This window comes from Triturus cristatus, chromosome 11 (assembly GCF_964204655.1).
Source record: "Triturus cristatus chromosome 11, aTriCri1.1, whole genome shotgun sequence".
NCBI classification, from domain to species: domain Eukaryota; kingdom Metazoa; phylum Chordata; class Amphibia; order Caudata; family Salamandridae; genus Triturus; species Triturus cristatus.
Window position 1 is genome coordinate 1141268221 of NC_140594.1, and position 15736 is coordinate 1141283956.

Here is a 15736-nt window from a genome sequence, read left to right on the forward strand (position 1 = left end):
GTTCTAAAGATTACAACCCCGAGTTCAATGACTATCTTGCACCAGTTTCAATGGTGCATTTGGTTTAGATACCAACATGAAAAGCAGTAGAAAGTTTCTTGTAGAGGGTAAGGAACTGGGGATTGAAACCAAGGCCAAATCTGTGCAGAAGAGAAGAAATGGAAAGCAGTAGTACAAATAGTGGAAATGAACATATTTAGGCAGCATTGGAAGCAAAGCAGCGAAGAGAAAGAGAGTGCCTTCCATGAAATGCCCAGGAGAATGATAAGAGCAGAACGAAAAGGCAAGAATGACATTCAAAGCATGCCCAGAAAAACGTGTGACGGTCCCACCAGTCATTTATGCTTATAATTGGGTATCTTTACTTTCAAAGTATGGGGTTGATCCTTTGGCGATCACTCTCTTGTATTTCAGCAGAGACAGATAGTTGAGAAGTCTTTTCTCACATAGCTAGCACAAGCCTGCGCTTTTCCTTGCTGGTAGCGTGGAAATGACAGATTGGTCCTCAGAAGAAAAAACAAGAAATATTATAGCAGAGGATGGTTTCGATCCATCGACCTCTGGGTTATGAGCCCAGCACGCTTCCGCTGCGCCACTCTGCTCCCTTGTAAAAGTGTTCTCTTTATGCAGAGGAGGAGCTTTCAGCGAAGTGGCGAGGGATTGGTGGGTCTCGCTCCTCATTTGCCTAAGCATGCTGCAATGTATGCTGGGTGCAGAAAATCTTCATCTTCTCGTCTCACAGTCAGTCATAACTGAAAGTGCAGACCCTCTTGGGAACTAGCAGTTTCAGGCCTTTACCAAGATAGCAGCTCTCTAACCCTCTCCTCTCTCTTTGATCCTAGCGCTAGCATGCTCAGGATTTGATTTTAACTGGGAGCCAGAGATCTACCCGGTGAGGTCGAGGCTTTTGAGCGTTTGGGAGCGTTCGGGACGTGAGGACGTTGGAGAGGAAATGTTGCCATCTTGAAATATCCAACCTTCCTGCTGTCGTGAGAGGCTCTTTCCATGGACATCTGCCTCTTGGAGTCCTCTCAACTTGCTCTCTGATATAACATTTTGTGAGCTGCAGTTACATCCGATGGCTACAAGGTGGCGCTGCATTCAGGTGAGAGAACAAGTGTGCACAAAATCGTTGGGGACTTTTGCCAGATTCATCGGTGGATCTTGCCTACTTTTATTCACATGCTAGATATTGCCTAGAAATGCTTTTTAATATAGAGATGCTAGAGTTAGAATGTCTGGTCGGGGTTCAGCCCTTTCATTGTCTACCGCCCGCAACATATTTATTACCAGCACATGTGAGTGGTGACTCTGCTTTTTGGAAAATAGCATCTAATAGGACAATGAATGTAGCAGATGGGGCGATCGAGATGCCTGCCTAAGTATTTCATTTTTTTTTAAATTTAACGTCTGATTAATCTGTTCATGATATTTCCGTTTTGTGACATGTTGCATTAAAACAAATCCTGCTTGGAGAACATATAAAAATTTGCACTGCATTGGCCGGGAATCGAACCCGGGTCAACTGCTTGGGAAGCAGCTATGCTCACCACTATACCACCAACGCCCTATGATGTGGTTGCTCTCGGTTCTAAAGATTACAACCCCGAGTTCAATGACTATCTTGCACCAGTTTCAATGGTGCATTTGGTTTAGATACCAACATGAAAAGCAGTAGAAAGTTTCTTGTAGAGGGTAAGGAACTGGGGATTGAAACCAAGGCCAAATCTGTGCAGAAGAGAAGAAATGGAAAGCAGTAGTACAAATAGTGGAAATGAACATATTTAGGCAGCATTGGAAGCAAAGCAGCGAAGAGAAAGAGAGTGCCTTCCATGAAATGCCCAGGAGAATGATAAGAGCAGAACGAAAAGGCAAGAATGACATTCAAAGCATGCCCAGAAAAACGTGTGACGGTCCCACCAGTCATTTATGCTTATAATTGGGTATCTTTACTTTCAAAGTATGGGGTTGATCCTTTGGCGATCACTCTCTTGTATTTCAGCAGAGACAGATAGTTGAGAAGTCTTTTCTCACATAGCTAGCACAAGCCTGCGCTTTTCCTTGCTGGTAGCGTGGAAATGACAGATTGGTTCTCAGAAGAAAAAACAAGAAATATTATAGCAGAGGATGGTTTCGATCCATCGACCTCTGGGTTATGGGCCCAGCACGCTTCCGCTGCGCCACTCTGCTCCCTTGTAAAAGTGTTCTCTTTATGCAGAGGAGGAGCTTTCAGCGAAGTGGCGAGGGATTGGTGGGTCTCGCTCCTCATTTGCCTAAGCATGCTGCAATGTATGCTGGGTGCAGAAAATCTTCATCTTCTCGTCTCACAGTCAGTCATAACTGAAAGTGCAGACCCTCTTGGGAACCAGCAGTTTCAGGCCTTTACCAAGATAGCAGCTCTCTAACCCTCTCCTCTCTCTTTGATCCTAGCGCTAGCATGCTCAGGATTTGATTTTAACTGGGAGCCAGAGATCTACCCGGTGAGGGCGAGGCTTTTGAGCGTTTGGGAGCGTTCGGGACGTGAGGACGTTGGACAGGAAATGTTGCCATCTTGAAATATCCAACCTTCCTGCTGTTATGAGAGGCTCTTTCCATGGACATCTGCCTCTTGGAGTCCTCTCAACTTGCTCCCTGATATAACATTTTGTGAGCTGCAGTTACATCCGATGGCTACAAGGTGGCGCTGCATTCAGGTGAGAGAACAAGTGTGCACAAAATCGTTGGGGACTTTTGCCAGATTCATCGGTGGATCTTGCCTACTTTTATTCACATGCTAGATATTGCCTAGGAATGCTTTTTAATATAGAGATGCTACAGTTAGAATGTCTAGCCGGGGTTCAGCCCTTTCATTGTCTACCGCCCGCAACATATTTATTACCAGCACATGTGAGTGGTGACTCTGCTTTTTGGAAAATAGCATCTAATAGGACAATGAATGTAGCAGATGGGGCGATCGAGATGCCTGCCTAAGTATTTCATTTTTTTTTTAATTTAACGTCTGATTAATCTGTTCATGATATTTCCGTTTTGTGACATGTTGCATTAAAACAAATCCTGCTTGGAGAACATATAAAAATTTGCACTGCATTGGCCGGGAATCGAACCCGGGTCAACTGCTTGGGAAGCAGCCATGCTCACCACTATACCACCAATGCCCTATGATGTGGTTGCTCTCGGTTCTAAAGATTACAACCCCGAGTTCAATGACTATCTTGCACCAGTTTCAATGGTGCATTTGGTTTAGATACCAACATGAAAAGCAGTAGAAAGTTTCTTGTAGAGGGTAAGGAACTGGGGATTGAAACCAAGGCCAAATCTGTGCAGAAGAGAAGAAATGGAAAGCAGTAGTACAAATAGTGGAAATGAACATATTTAGGCAGCATTGGAAGCAAAGCAGCGAAGAGAAAGAGAGTGCCTTCCATGAAATGCCCAGGAGAATGATAAGAGCAGAACGAAAAGGCAAGAATGACATTCAAAGCATGCCCAGAAAAACGTGTGACGGTCCCACCAGTCATTTATGCTTATAATTGGGTATCTTTACTTTCAAAGTATGGGGTTGATCCTTTGGCGATCACTCTCTTGTATTTCAGCAAAGACAGATAGTTGAGAAGTCTTTTCTCACATAGCTAGCACAAGCCTGCGCTTTTCCTTGCTGGTAGCGTGGAAATGACAGATTGGTTCTCAGAAGAAAAAACAAGAAATATTATAGCAGAGGATGGTTTCGATCCATCGACCTCTGGGTTATGGGCCCAGCACGCTTCCGCTGCGCCACTCTGCTCCCTTATAAAAGTGTTCTCTTTATGCAGAGGAGGAGCTTTCAGCGAAGTGGCGAGGGATTGGTGGGTCTCGCTCCTCATTTGCCTAAGCATGCTGCAATGTATGCTGGGTGCAGAAAATCTTCATCTTCTCGTCTCACAGTCAGTCATAACTGAAAGTGCAGACCCTCTTGGGAACTAGCAGTTTCAGGCCTTTACCAAGATAGCAGCTCTCTAACCCTCTCCTCTCTCTTTGATCCTAGCGCTAGCATGCTCAGGATTTGATTTTAACTAGGAGCCAGAGATCTACCCGGTGAGGGCTTGCCCGGTGTGAGGCTTTTGAGCGTTTGGGAGCGTTCGGGACGTGAGGACGTTGGACAGGAAATGTTGCCATCTTGAAATATCCAACCTTCCTGCTGTCATGAGAGGCTCTTTCCATGGACATCTGCCTCTTGGAGTCCTCTCAACTTGCTCTCTGATATAACATTTTGTGAGCTGCAGTTACATCCGATGGCTACAAGGTGGCGCTGCATTCAGGTGAGAGAACAAGTGTGCACAAAATCGTTGGGGACTTTTGCCAGTTTCATCGGTGGATCTTGCCTACTTTTATTCACATGCTAGATATTGCCTAGAAATGCTTTTTAATATAGAGATGCTACAGTTAGAATGTCTAGTAGGGGTTCAGCCCTTTCATTGTCTACCGCCCGCAACATATTTATTACCAGCACATGTGAGTGGTGACTCTGCTTTTTGGAAAATAGCATCTAATAGGACAATGAATGTAGCAGATGGGGCGATCGAGATGCCTGCCTAAGTATTTCATTTTTTTTTTAATTTAACGTCTGATTAATCTGTTCATGATATTTCCGTTTTGTGACATGTTGCATTAAAACAAATCCTGCTTGGAGAACATATAAAAATTTGCACTGCATTGGCCGGGAATCGAACCCGGGTCAACTGCTTGGGAAGCAGCCATGCTCACCACTATACCACCAATGCCCTATGATGTGGTTGCTCTCGGTTCTAAAGATTACAACCCCGAGTTCAATGACTATCTTGCACCAGTTTCAATGGTGCATTTGGTTTAGATACCAACATGAAAAGCAGTAGAAAGTTTCTTGTAGAGGGTAAGGAACTGGGGATTGAAACCAAGGCCAAATCTGTGCAGAAGAGAAGAAATGGAAAGCAGTAGTACAAATAGTGGAAATGAACATATTTAGGCAGCATTGGAAGCAAAGCAGCGAAGAGAAAGAGAGTGCCTTCCATGAAATGCCCAGGAGAATGATAAGAGCAGAACGAAAAGGCAAGAATGACATTCAAAGCATGCCCAGAAAAACGTGTGACGGTCCCACCAGTCATTTATGCTTATAATTGGGTATCTTTACTTTCAAAGTATGGGGTTGATCCTTTGGCGATCACTCTCTTGTATTTCAGCAGAGACAGATAGTTGAGAAGTCTTTTCTCACATAGCTAGCACAAGCCTGCGCTTTTCCTTGCTGGTAGCGTGGAAATGAAAGATTGGTCCTCAGAAGAAAAAACAAGAAATATTATAGCAGAGGATGGTTTCGATCCATCGACCTCTGGGTTATGGGCCCAGCACGCTTCCGCTGCGCCACTCTGCTCCCTTGTAAAAGTGTTCTCTTTATGCAGAGGAGGAGCTTTCAGCGAAGTGGCGAGGGATTGGTGGGTCTCGCTCCTCATTTGCCTAAGCATGCTGCAATGTATGCTGGGTGCAGAAAATCTTCATCTTCTCGTCTCACAGTCAGTCATAACTGAAAGTGCAGACCCTCTTGGGAACCAGCAGTTTCAGGCCTTTACCAAGATAGCAGCTCTCTAACCCTCTCCTCTCTCTTTGATCCTAGCGCTAGCATGCTCAGGATTTGATTTTAACTGGGAGCCAGAGATCTACCCGGTGAGGGCGAGGCTTTTGAGCGTTTGGGAGCGTTCGGGACGTGAGGACGTTGGACAGGAAATGTTGCCATCTTGAAATATCCAACCTTCCTGCTGTCATGAGAGGCTCTTTCCATGGACATCTGCCTCTTGGAGTCCTCTCAACTTGCTCTCTGATATAACATTTTGTGAGCTGCAGTTACATCCGATGGCTACAAGGTGGCGCTGCATTCAGGTGAGAGAACAAGTGTGCACAAAATCGTTGGGGACTTTTGCCAGTTTCATCGGTGGATCTTGCCTACTTTTATTCACATGCTAGATATTGCCTAGAAATGCTTTTTAATATAGAGATGCTACAGTTAGAATGTCTAGTAGGGGTTCAGCCCTTTCATTGTCTACCGCCCGCAACATATTTATTACCAGCACATGTGAGTGGTGACTCTGCTTTTTGGAAAATAGCATCTAATAGGACAATGAATGTAGCAGATGGGGCGATCGAGATGCCTGCCTAAGTATTTCATTTTTTTTTTAATTTAACGTCTGATTAATCTGTTCATGATATTTCCGTTTTGTGACATGTTGCATTAAAACAAATCCTGCTTGGAGAACATATAAAAATTTGCACTGCATTGGCCGGGAATCGAACCCGGGTCAACTGCTTGGGAAGCAGCCATGCTCACCACTATACCACCAATGCCCTATGATGTGGTTGCTCTCGGTTCTAAAGATTACAACCCCGAGTTCAATGACTATCTTGCACCAGTTTCAATGGTGCATTTGGTTTAGATACCAACATGAAAAGCAGTAGAAAGTTTCTTGTAGAGGGTAAGGAACTGGGGATTGAAACCAAGGCCAAATCTGTGCAGAAGAGAAGAAATGGAAAGCAGTAGTACAAATAGTGGAAATGAACATATTTAGGCAGCATTGGAAGCAAAGCAGCGAAGAGAAAGAGAGTGCCTTCCATGAAATGCCCAGGAGAATGATAAGAGCAGAACGAAAAGGCAAGAATGACATTCAAAGCATGCCCAGAAAAACGTGTGACGGTCCCACCAGTCATTTATGCTTATAATTGGGTATCTTTACTTTCAAAGTATGGGGTTGATCCTTTGGCGATCACTCTCTTGTATTTCAGCAGAGACAGATAGTTGAGAAGTCTTTTCTCACATAGCTAGCACAAGCCTGCGCTTTTCCTTGCTGGTAGCGTGGAAATGACAGATTGGTTCTCAGAAGAAAAAACAAGAAATATTATAGCAGAGGATGGTTTCGATCCATCGACCTCTGGGTTATGGGCCCAGCACGCTTCTGCTGCGCCACTCTGCTCCCTTGTAAAAGTTTTCTCTTTATGCAGAGGAGGAGCTTTCAGGGAAGTGGCGAGGGATTGGTGGGTCTCGCTCCTCATTTGCCTAAGCATGCTGCAATGTATGCTGGGTGCAGAAAATCTTCATCTTCTCGTCTCACAGTCAGTCATAACTGAAAGTGCAGACCCTCTTGGGAACTAGCAGTTTCAGGCCTTTACCAAGATAGCAGCTCTCTAACCCTCTCCTCTCTCTTTGATCCTAGCACTAGCATGCTCAGGATTTGATTTTAACTGGGAGCCAGAGATCTACCCGGTGAGGGCTTGCCCGGTGTGAGGCTTTTGAGCGTTTGGGAGCGTTTGGGAGCGTTCGGGACGTGAGGACATTGGACAGGAAATGTTGCCATCTTGAAATATCCAACCTTCCTGCTGTCGTGAGAGGCTCTTTCCATGGACATCTGCCTCTTGGAGTCCTCTCAACTTGCTCTCTGATATAACATTTTGTGAGCTGCAGTTACATCCGATGGCTACAAGGTGGCGCTGCATTCAGGTGAGAGAACAAGTGTGCACAAAATCGTTGGGGACTTTTGCCAGATTCATCGGTGGATCTTGCCTACTTTTATTCACGTGCTAGATATTGCCTAGAAATGCTTTTTAATATAGAGATGCTAGAGTTAGAATGTCTGGTCGGGGTTCAGCCCTTTCATTGTCTACCGCCCGCAACATATTTATTACCAGCACATGTGAGTGGTAACTCTGCTTTTTGGAAAATAGCATCTAATAGGACAATGAATGTAGCAGATGGGGCGATCGGGATGCCTGCCTAAGTATTTCATTTTTTTTTTAATTTAACGTCTGATTAATCTGTTCATGATATTTCTGTTTTGTGACATGTTGCATTAAAACAAATCCTGCTTGGAGAACATATAAAAATTTGCACTGCATTGGCCGGGAATCGAACCCGGGTCAACTGCTTGGGAAGCAGCTATGCTCACCACTATACCACCAACGCCCTATGATGTGGGTGCTCTCGGTTCTAAAGATTACAACCCCGAGTTCAATGACTATCTTGCACCAGTTTCAATGGTGCATTTGGTTTAGATACCAACATGAAAAGCAGTAGAAAGTTTCTTGTAGAGGGTAAGGAACTGGGGATTGAAACCAAGGCCAAATCTGTGCAGAAGAGAAGAAATGGAAAGCAGTAGTACAAATAGTGGAAATGAACATATTTAGGCAGCATTGGAAGCAAAGCAGCGAAGAGAAAGAGAGTGCCTTCCATGAAATGCCCAGGAGAATGATAAGAGCAGAACGAAAAGGCAAGAATGACATTCAAAGCATGCCCAGAAAAACGTGTGACGGTCCCACCAGTCATTTATGCTTATAATTGGGTATCTTTACTTTCAAAGTATGGGGTTGATCCTTTGGCGATCACTCTCTTGTATTTCAGCAGAGACAGATAGTTGAGAAGTCTTTTCTCACATAGCTAGCACAAGCCTGCGCTTTTCCTTGCTGGTAGCGTGGAAATGACAGATTGGTCCTCAGAAGAAAAAACAAGAAATATTATAGCAGAGGATGGTTTCGATCCATCGACCTCTGGGTTATGGGCCCAGCACGCTTCCGCTGCGCCACTCTGCTTCCTTGTAAAAGTCTTCTCTTTATGCAGAGGAGGAGCTTTCAGCGAAGTGGCGAGGGATTGGTGGGTCTCGCTCCTCATTTGCCTAAGCATGCTGCAATGTATGCTGGGTGCAGAAAATCTTCATCTTCTCGTCTCACAGTCAGTCATAACTGAAAGTGCAGACCCTCTTGGGAACTAGCAGTTTCAGGCCTTTACCAAGATAGCAGCTCTCTAACCCTCTCCTCTCTCTTTGATCGTAGCGCTAGCATGCTCAGGATTTGATTTTAACTGGGAGCCAGAGATCTACCCGGTGAGGGCTTGCCCGGTGTGAGGCTTTTGAGCGTTTGGGAGCGTTCGGGACGTGAGGACGTTGGACAGGAAATGTTGCCATCTTGAAATATCCAACCTTCCTGCTGTCGTGAGAGGCTCTTTCCATGGACATCTGCCTCTTGGAGTCCTCTCAACTTGCTCTCTGATATAACATTTTGTGAGCTGCAGTTACATCCGATGGCTACAAGGTGGCGCTGCATTCAGGTGAGAGAACAAGTGTGCACAAAATCGTTGGGGACTTTTGCCAGATTCATCGGTGGATCTTGCCTACTTTTATTCACATGCTAGATATTGCCTAGAAATGCTTTTTAATATAGAGATGCTAGAGTTAGAATGTCTGGTCGGGGTTCAGCCCTTTCATTGTCTACCGCCCGCAACATATTTATTACCAGCACATGTGAGTGGTGACTCTGCTTTTTGGAAAATAGCATCTAATAGGACAATGAATGTAGCAGATGGGGCGATCGAGATGCCTGCCTAAGTATTTCATTTTTTTTTTAATTTAACGTCTGATTAATCTGTTCATGATATTTCCGTTTTGTGACATGTTGCATTAAAACAAATCCTGCTTGGAGAACATATAAAAATTTGCACTGCATTGGCCGGGAATCGAACCCGGGTCAACTGCTTGGGAAGCAGCTATGCTCACCACTATACCACCAACGCCCTATGATGTGGTTGCTCTCGGTTCTAAAGATTACAATCCCGAGTTCAATGACTATCTTGCACCAGTTTCAATGGTGCATTTGGTTTAGATACCAACATGAAAAGCAGTAGAAAGTTTCTTGTAGAGGGTAAGGAACTGGGGATTGAAACCAAGGCCAAATCTGTGCAGAAGAGAAGAAATGGAAAGCAGTAGTACAAATAGTGGAAATGAACATATTTAGGCAGCATTGGAAGCAAAGCAGCGAAGAGAAAGAGAGTGCCTTCCATGAAATGCCCAGGAGAATGATAAGAGCAGAACGAAAAGGCAAGAATGACATTCAAAGCATGCCCAGAAAAACGTGTGATGGTCCCACCAAACATTTATGCTTATAATTGGGTATCTTTACTTTCAAAGTATGGGGTTGATCCTTTGGCGATCACTCTCTTGTATTTCAGCAGAGACAGATAGTTGAGAAGTCTTTTCTCACATAGCTAGCACAAGCCTGCGCTTTTCCTTGCTGGTAGCGTGGAAATGACAGATTGGTTCTCAGAAGAAAAAACAAGAAATATTATAGCAGAGGATGGTTTCGATCCATCGACCTATGGGTTATGGGCCCAGCACGCTTCCGCTGCGCCACTCTGCTCCCTTGTAAAAGTGTTCTCTTTATGCAGAGGAGGAGCTTTCAGCGAAGTGGCGAGGGATTGGTGGGTCTCGCTCCTCATTTGCCTAAGCATGCTGCAATGTATGCTGGGTGCAGAAAATCTTCATCTTCTCGTCTCACAGTCAGTCATAACTGAAAGTGCAGACCCTCTTGGGAACCAGCAGTTTCAGGCCTTTACCAAGATAGCAGCTCTCTAACCCTCTCCTCTCTCTTTGATCCTAGCGCTAGCATGCTCAGGATTTGATTTTAACTGGGAGCCAGATATCTACCCGGTGAGGGCTTGCCCGGTGTGAGGCTTTTGAGCGTTTGGGAGCGTTCGGGACGTGAGGACATTGGACAGGAAATGTTGCCATCTTGAAATATCCAACCTTCCTGCTGTCGTGAGAGGCTCTTTCCATGGACATCTGCCTCTTGGAGTCCTCTCAACTTGCTCTCTGATATAACATTTTGTGAGCTGCAGTTACATCCGATGGCTACAAGGTGGCGCTGCATTCAGGTGAGAGAACAAGTGTGCACAAAATCGTTGGGGACTTTTGCCAGATTCATCGGTGGATCTTGCCTACTTTTATTCACATGCTAGATATTGCCTAGAAATGCTTTTTAATATAGAGATGCTAGAGTTAGAATGTCTGGTCGAGGTTCAGCCCTTTCATTGTCTACCGCCCCCAACATATTTATTACCAGCACATGTGAGTGGTGACTCTGCTTTTTGGAAAATAGCATCTAATAGGACAATTAATGTAGCAGATGGGGCGATCGAGATGCCTGCCTAAGTATTTCATTTTTTTTTTAATTTAACGTCTGATTAATCTGTTCATGATATTTCTGTTTTGTGACATGTTGCATTAAAACAAATCCTGCTTGGAGAACATATAAAAATTTGCACTGCATTGGCCGGGAATCGAACCCGGGTCAACTTCTTGGGAAGCAGCTATGCTCACCACTATACCACCAACGCCCTATGATGTGGGTGCTCTCGGTTCTAAAGATTACAACCCCGAGTTCAATGACTATCTTGCACCAGTTTCAATGGTGCATTTGGTTTAGATACCAACATGAAAAGCAGTAGAAAGTTTCTTGTAGAGGGTAAGGAACTGGGGATTGAAACCAAGGCCAAATCTGTGCAGAAGAGAAGAAATGGAAAGCAGTAGTACAAATAGTGGAAATGAACATATTTAGGCAGCATTGGAAGCAAAGCAGCGAAGAGAAAGAGAGTGCCTTCCATGAAATGCCCAGGAGAATGATAAGAGCAGAACGAAAAGGCAAAAATGACATTCAAAGCATAACCAGAAAAACGTGTGACGGTCCCACCAGTCATTTACGCTTATAATTGGGTATCTTTACTTTCAAAGTATGGGGTTGATCCTTTGGCGATCACTCTCTTGTATTTCAGCAGAGACAGATAGTTGAGAAGTCTTTTCTCACATAGCTAGCACAAGCCTGCGCTTTTCCTTGCTGGTAGCGTGGAAATGACAGATTGGTCCTCAGAAGAAAAAACAAGAAATATTATAGCAGAGGATGGTTTCGATCCATCGACCTCTGGGTTATGGGCCCAGCACGCTTCCGCTGCGCCACTCTGCTCCCTTGTAAAAATGTTCTCTTTATGCAGAGGAGGAGCTTTCAGCGAAGTGGCGAGGGATTGGTGGGTCTCGCTCCTCATTTGCCTAAGCATGCTGCAATGTATGCTGGGTGCAGAAAATCTTCATCTTCTCGTCTCACAGTCAGTCATAACTGAAAGTGCAGACCCTCTTGGGAACTAGCAGTTTCAGGCCTTTACCAAGATAGCAGCTCTCTAACCCTCTCCTCTCTCTTTGATCCTAGCGCTAGCATGCTCAGGATTTGATTTTAACTGGGAGCCAGAGATCTACCCGGTGAGGGCTTGCCTGGTGTGAGGCTTTTGAGCGTTTGGGAGCGTTCGGGACGTGAGGACATTGGACAGGAAATGTTGCCATCTTGAAATATCCAACCTTCCTGCTGTCGTGAGAGGCTCTTTCCATGGACATCTGCCTCTTGGAGTCCTCTCAACTTGCTCTCTGATATAACATTTTGTGAGCTGCAGTTACATCCGATGGCTACAAGGTGGCGCTGCATTCAGGTGAGAGAACAAGTGTGCACAAAATCGTTGGGGACTTTTGCCAGATTCATCGGTGGATCTTGCCTACTTTTATTCACATGCTAGATATTGCCTAGAAATGCTTTTTAATATAGAGATGCTAGAGTTAGAATGTCTGGTCGGGGTTCAGCCCTTTCATTGTCTACCGCCCGCAACATATTTATTACCAGCACATGTGAGTGGTGACTCTGCTTTTTGGAAAATAGCATCTAATAGGACAATGAATGTAGCAGATGGGGCGATCGAGATGCCTGCCTAAGTATTTCATTATTTTTTTAATTTAACGTCTGATTAATCTGTTCATGATATTTCCGTTTTGTGACATGTTGCATTAAAACAAATCCTGCTTGGAGAACATATAAAAATTTGCACTGCATTGGCCGGGAATCGAACCCGGGTCAACTGCTTGGGAAGCAGCTATGCTCACCACTATACCACCAACGCCCTATGATGTGGTTGCTCTCGGTTCTAAAGATTACAACCCCGAGTTCAATGACTATCTTGCACCAGTTTCAATGGTGCATTTGGTTTAGATACCAACATGAAAAGCAGTAGAAAGTTTCTTGTAGAGGGTAAGGAACTGGGGATTGAAACCAAGGCCAAATCTGTGCAGAAGAGAAGAAATGGAAAGCAGTAGTACAAATAGTGGAAATGAACATATTTAGGCAGCATTGGAAGCAAAGCAGCGAAGAGAAAGAGAGTGCCTTCCATGAAATGCCCAGGAGAATGATAAGAGCAGAACGAAAAGGCAAGAATGACATTCAAAGCATGCCCAGAAAAACGTGTGACGGTCCCACCAGTCATTTATGCTTATAATTGGGTATCTTTACTTTCAAAGTATGGGGTTGATCCTTTGGCGATCACTCTCTTGTATTTCAGCAGAGACAGATAGTTGAGAAGTCTTTTCTCACATAGCTAGCACAAGCCTGCGCTTTTCCTTGCTGGTAGCGTGGAAATGACAGATTGGTTCTCAGAAGAAAAAACAAGAAATATTATAGCAGAGGATGGTTTCGATCCATCGACCTCTGGGTTATGGGCCCAGCACGCTTCCGCTGTGCCACTCTGCTCCCTTATAAAAGTGTTCTCTTTATGCAGAGAAGGAGCTTTCAGCGAAGTGGCGAGGGATTGGTGGGTCTCGCTCCTCATTTGCCTAAGCATGCTGCAATGTATGCTGGGTGCAGAAAATCTTCATCTTCTCGTCTCACAGTCAGTCATAACTGAAAGTGCAGACCCTCTTGGGAACTAGCAGTTTCAGGCCTTTACCAAGATAGCAGCTCTCTAACCCTCTCCTCTCTCTTTGATCCTAGCGCTAGCATGCTCAGGATTTGATTTTAACTGGGAGCCAGAGATCTACCCGGTGAGGGCTTGCCCGGTGTGAGGCTTTTGAGCGTTTGGGAGCGTTTGGGAGCGTTTGGGAGCGTTTGGGAGCGTTTGGGAGCGTTTGGGAGCGTTTGGGAGCGTTCGGGACGTGAGGACATTGGACAGGAAATGTTGCCATCTTGAAATATCCAACCTTCCTGCTGTCGTGAGAGGCTCTTTCCATGGACATCTGCCTCTTGGAGTCCTCTCAACTTGCTCTCTGATATAACATTTTGTGAGCTGCAGTTACATCCGATGGCTACAAGGTGGCGCTGCATTCAGGTGAGAGAACAAGTGTGCACAAAATCGTTGGGGACTTTTGCCAGATTCATTGGTGGATCTTGCCTACTTTTATTCACGTGCTAGATATTGCCTAGAAATGCTTTTTAATATAGAGATGCTAGAGTTAGAATGTCTGGTCGGGGTTCAGCCCTTTCATTGTCTACCGCCCGCAACATATTTATTACCAGCACATGTGAGTGGTAACTCTGCTTTTTGGAAAATAGCATCTAATAGGACAATGAATGTAGCAGATGGGGCGATCGGGATGCCTGCCTAAGTATTTCATTTTTTTTTTAATTTAACGTCTGATTAATCTGTTCATGATATTTCCGTTTTGTGACATGTTGCATTAAAACAAATCCTGCTTGGAGAACATATAAAAATTTGCACTGCATTGGCCGGGAATCGAACCCGGGTCAACTGCTTGGGAAGCAGCTATGCTCACCACTATACCACCAACGCCCTATGATGTGGGTGCTCTCGGTTCTAAAGATTACAACCCCGAGTTCAATGACTATCTTGCACCAGTTTCAATGGTGCATTTGGTTTAGATACCAACATGAAAAGCAGTAGAAAGTTTCTTGTAGAGGGTAAGGAACTGGGGATTGAAACCAAGGCCAAATCTGTGCAGAAGAGAAGAAATGGAAAGCAGTAGTACAAATAGTGGAAATGAACATATTTAGGCAGCATTGGAAGCAAAGCAGCGAAGAGAAAGAGAGTGCCTTCCATGAAATGCCCAGGAGAATGATAAGAGCAGAACGAAAAGGCAAGAATGACATTCAAAGCATGCCCAGAAAAACGTGTGACGGTCCCACCAGTCATTTATGCTTATAATTGGGTATCTTTACTTTCAAAGTATGGGGTTGATCCTTTGGCGATCACTCTCTTGTATTTCAGCAGAGACAGATAGTTGAGAAGTCTTTTCTCACATAGCTAGCACAAGCCTGCGCTTTTCCTTGCTGGTAGCGTGGAAATGACAGATTGGTCCTCAGAAGAAAAAACAAGAAATATTATAGCAGAGGATGGTTTCGATCCATCGACCTCTGGGTTATGGGCCCAGCACGCTTCCGCTGCGCCACTCTGCTTCCTTGTAAAAGTCTTCTCTTTATGCAGAGGAGGAGCTTTCAGCGAAGTGGCGAGGGATTGGTGGGTCTCGCTCCTCATTTGCCTAAGCATGCTGCAATGTATGCTGGGTGCAGAAAATCTTCATCTTCTCGTCTCACAGTCAGTCATAACTGAAAGTGCAGACCCTCTTGGGAACTAGCAGTTTCAGGCCTTTACCAAGATAGCAGCTCTCTAACCCTCTCCTCTCTCTTTGATCGTAGCGCTAGCATGCTCAGGATTTGATTTTAACTGGGAGCCAGAGATCTACCCGGTGAGGGCTTGCCCGGTGTGAGGCTTTTGAGCGTTTGGGAGCGTTCGGGACGTGAGGACGTTGGACAGGAAATGTTGCCATCTTGAAATATCCAACCTTCCTGCTGTCGTGAGAGGCTCTTTCCATGGACATCTGCCTCTTGGAGTCCTCTCAACTTGCTCTCTGATATAACATTTTGTGAGCTGCAGTTACATCCGATGGCTACAAGGTGGCGCTGCATTCAGGTGAGAGAACAAGTGTGCACAAAATCGTTGGGGACTTTTGCCAGATTCATCGGTGGATCTTGCCTACTTTTATTCACATGCTAGATATTGCCTAGAAATGCTTTTTAATATAGAGATGCTAGAGTTAGAATGTCTGGTCGGGGTTCAGCCCTTTCATTGTCTACCGCCCGCAACATATTTATTACCAGCACA

The 15736-nt window shown here is 44.9% G+C and overlaps 8 non-coding genes across 8 annotated transcripts; all 8 read right to left on the reverse strand.

Moving 5' to 3' along the window:
* Positions 1-1495: 1495 nt before the first annotated feature.
* TRNAG-CCC (transfer RNA glycine (anticodon CCC)) lies at positions 1496-1567 on the reverse strand. The gene has a single exon. It is a non-coding gene; the product is annotated as a tRNA-Gly (tRNA).
* Positions 1568-3083: 1516 nt separating this feature from the next.
* TRNAG-CCC (transfer RNA glycine (anticodon CCC)) lies at positions 3084-3155 on the reverse strand. The gene has a single exon. It is a non-coding gene; the product is annotated as a tRNA-Gly (tRNA).
* A 1527-nt stretch (positions 3156-4682) lies between these two features.
* On the reverse strand, positions 4683-4754 carry TRNAG-CCC (transfer RNA glycine (anticodon CCC)). The gene has a single exon. It is a non-coding gene; the product is annotated as a tRNA-Gly (tRNA).
* Positions 4755-6270: 1516 nt separating this feature from the next.
* On the reverse strand, positions 6271-6342 carry TRNAG-CCC (transfer RNA glycine (anticodon CCC)). Its single transcript has one exon. It is a non-coding gene; the product is annotated as a tRNA-Gly (tRNA).
* A 1537-nt stretch (positions 6343-7879) lies between these two features.
* On the reverse strand, positions 7880-7951 carry TRNAG-CCC (transfer RNA glycine (anticodon CCC)). The gene has a single exon. It is a non-coding gene; the product is annotated as a tRNA-Gly (tRNA).
* A 1527-nt stretch (positions 7952-9478) lies between these two features.
* On the reverse strand, positions 9479-9550 carry TRNAG-CCC (transfer RNA glycine (anticodon CCC)). The gene has a single exon. It is a non-coding gene; the product is annotated as a tRNA-Gly (tRNA).
* A 3126-nt stretch (positions 9551-12676) lies between these two features.
* Positions 12677-12748, reverse strand: TRNAG-CCC (transfer RNA glycine (anticodon CCC)). Its single transcript has one exon. It is a non-coding gene; the product is annotated as a tRNA-Gly (tRNA).
* Positions 12749-14335: 1587 nt separating this feature from the next.
* Positions 14336-14407, reverse strand: TRNAG-CCC (transfer RNA glycine (anticodon CCC)). The gene has a single exon. It is a non-coding gene; the product is annotated as a tRNA-Gly (tRNA).
* Between the last annotated feature and the right edge of the window lie 1329 nt (positions 14408-15736).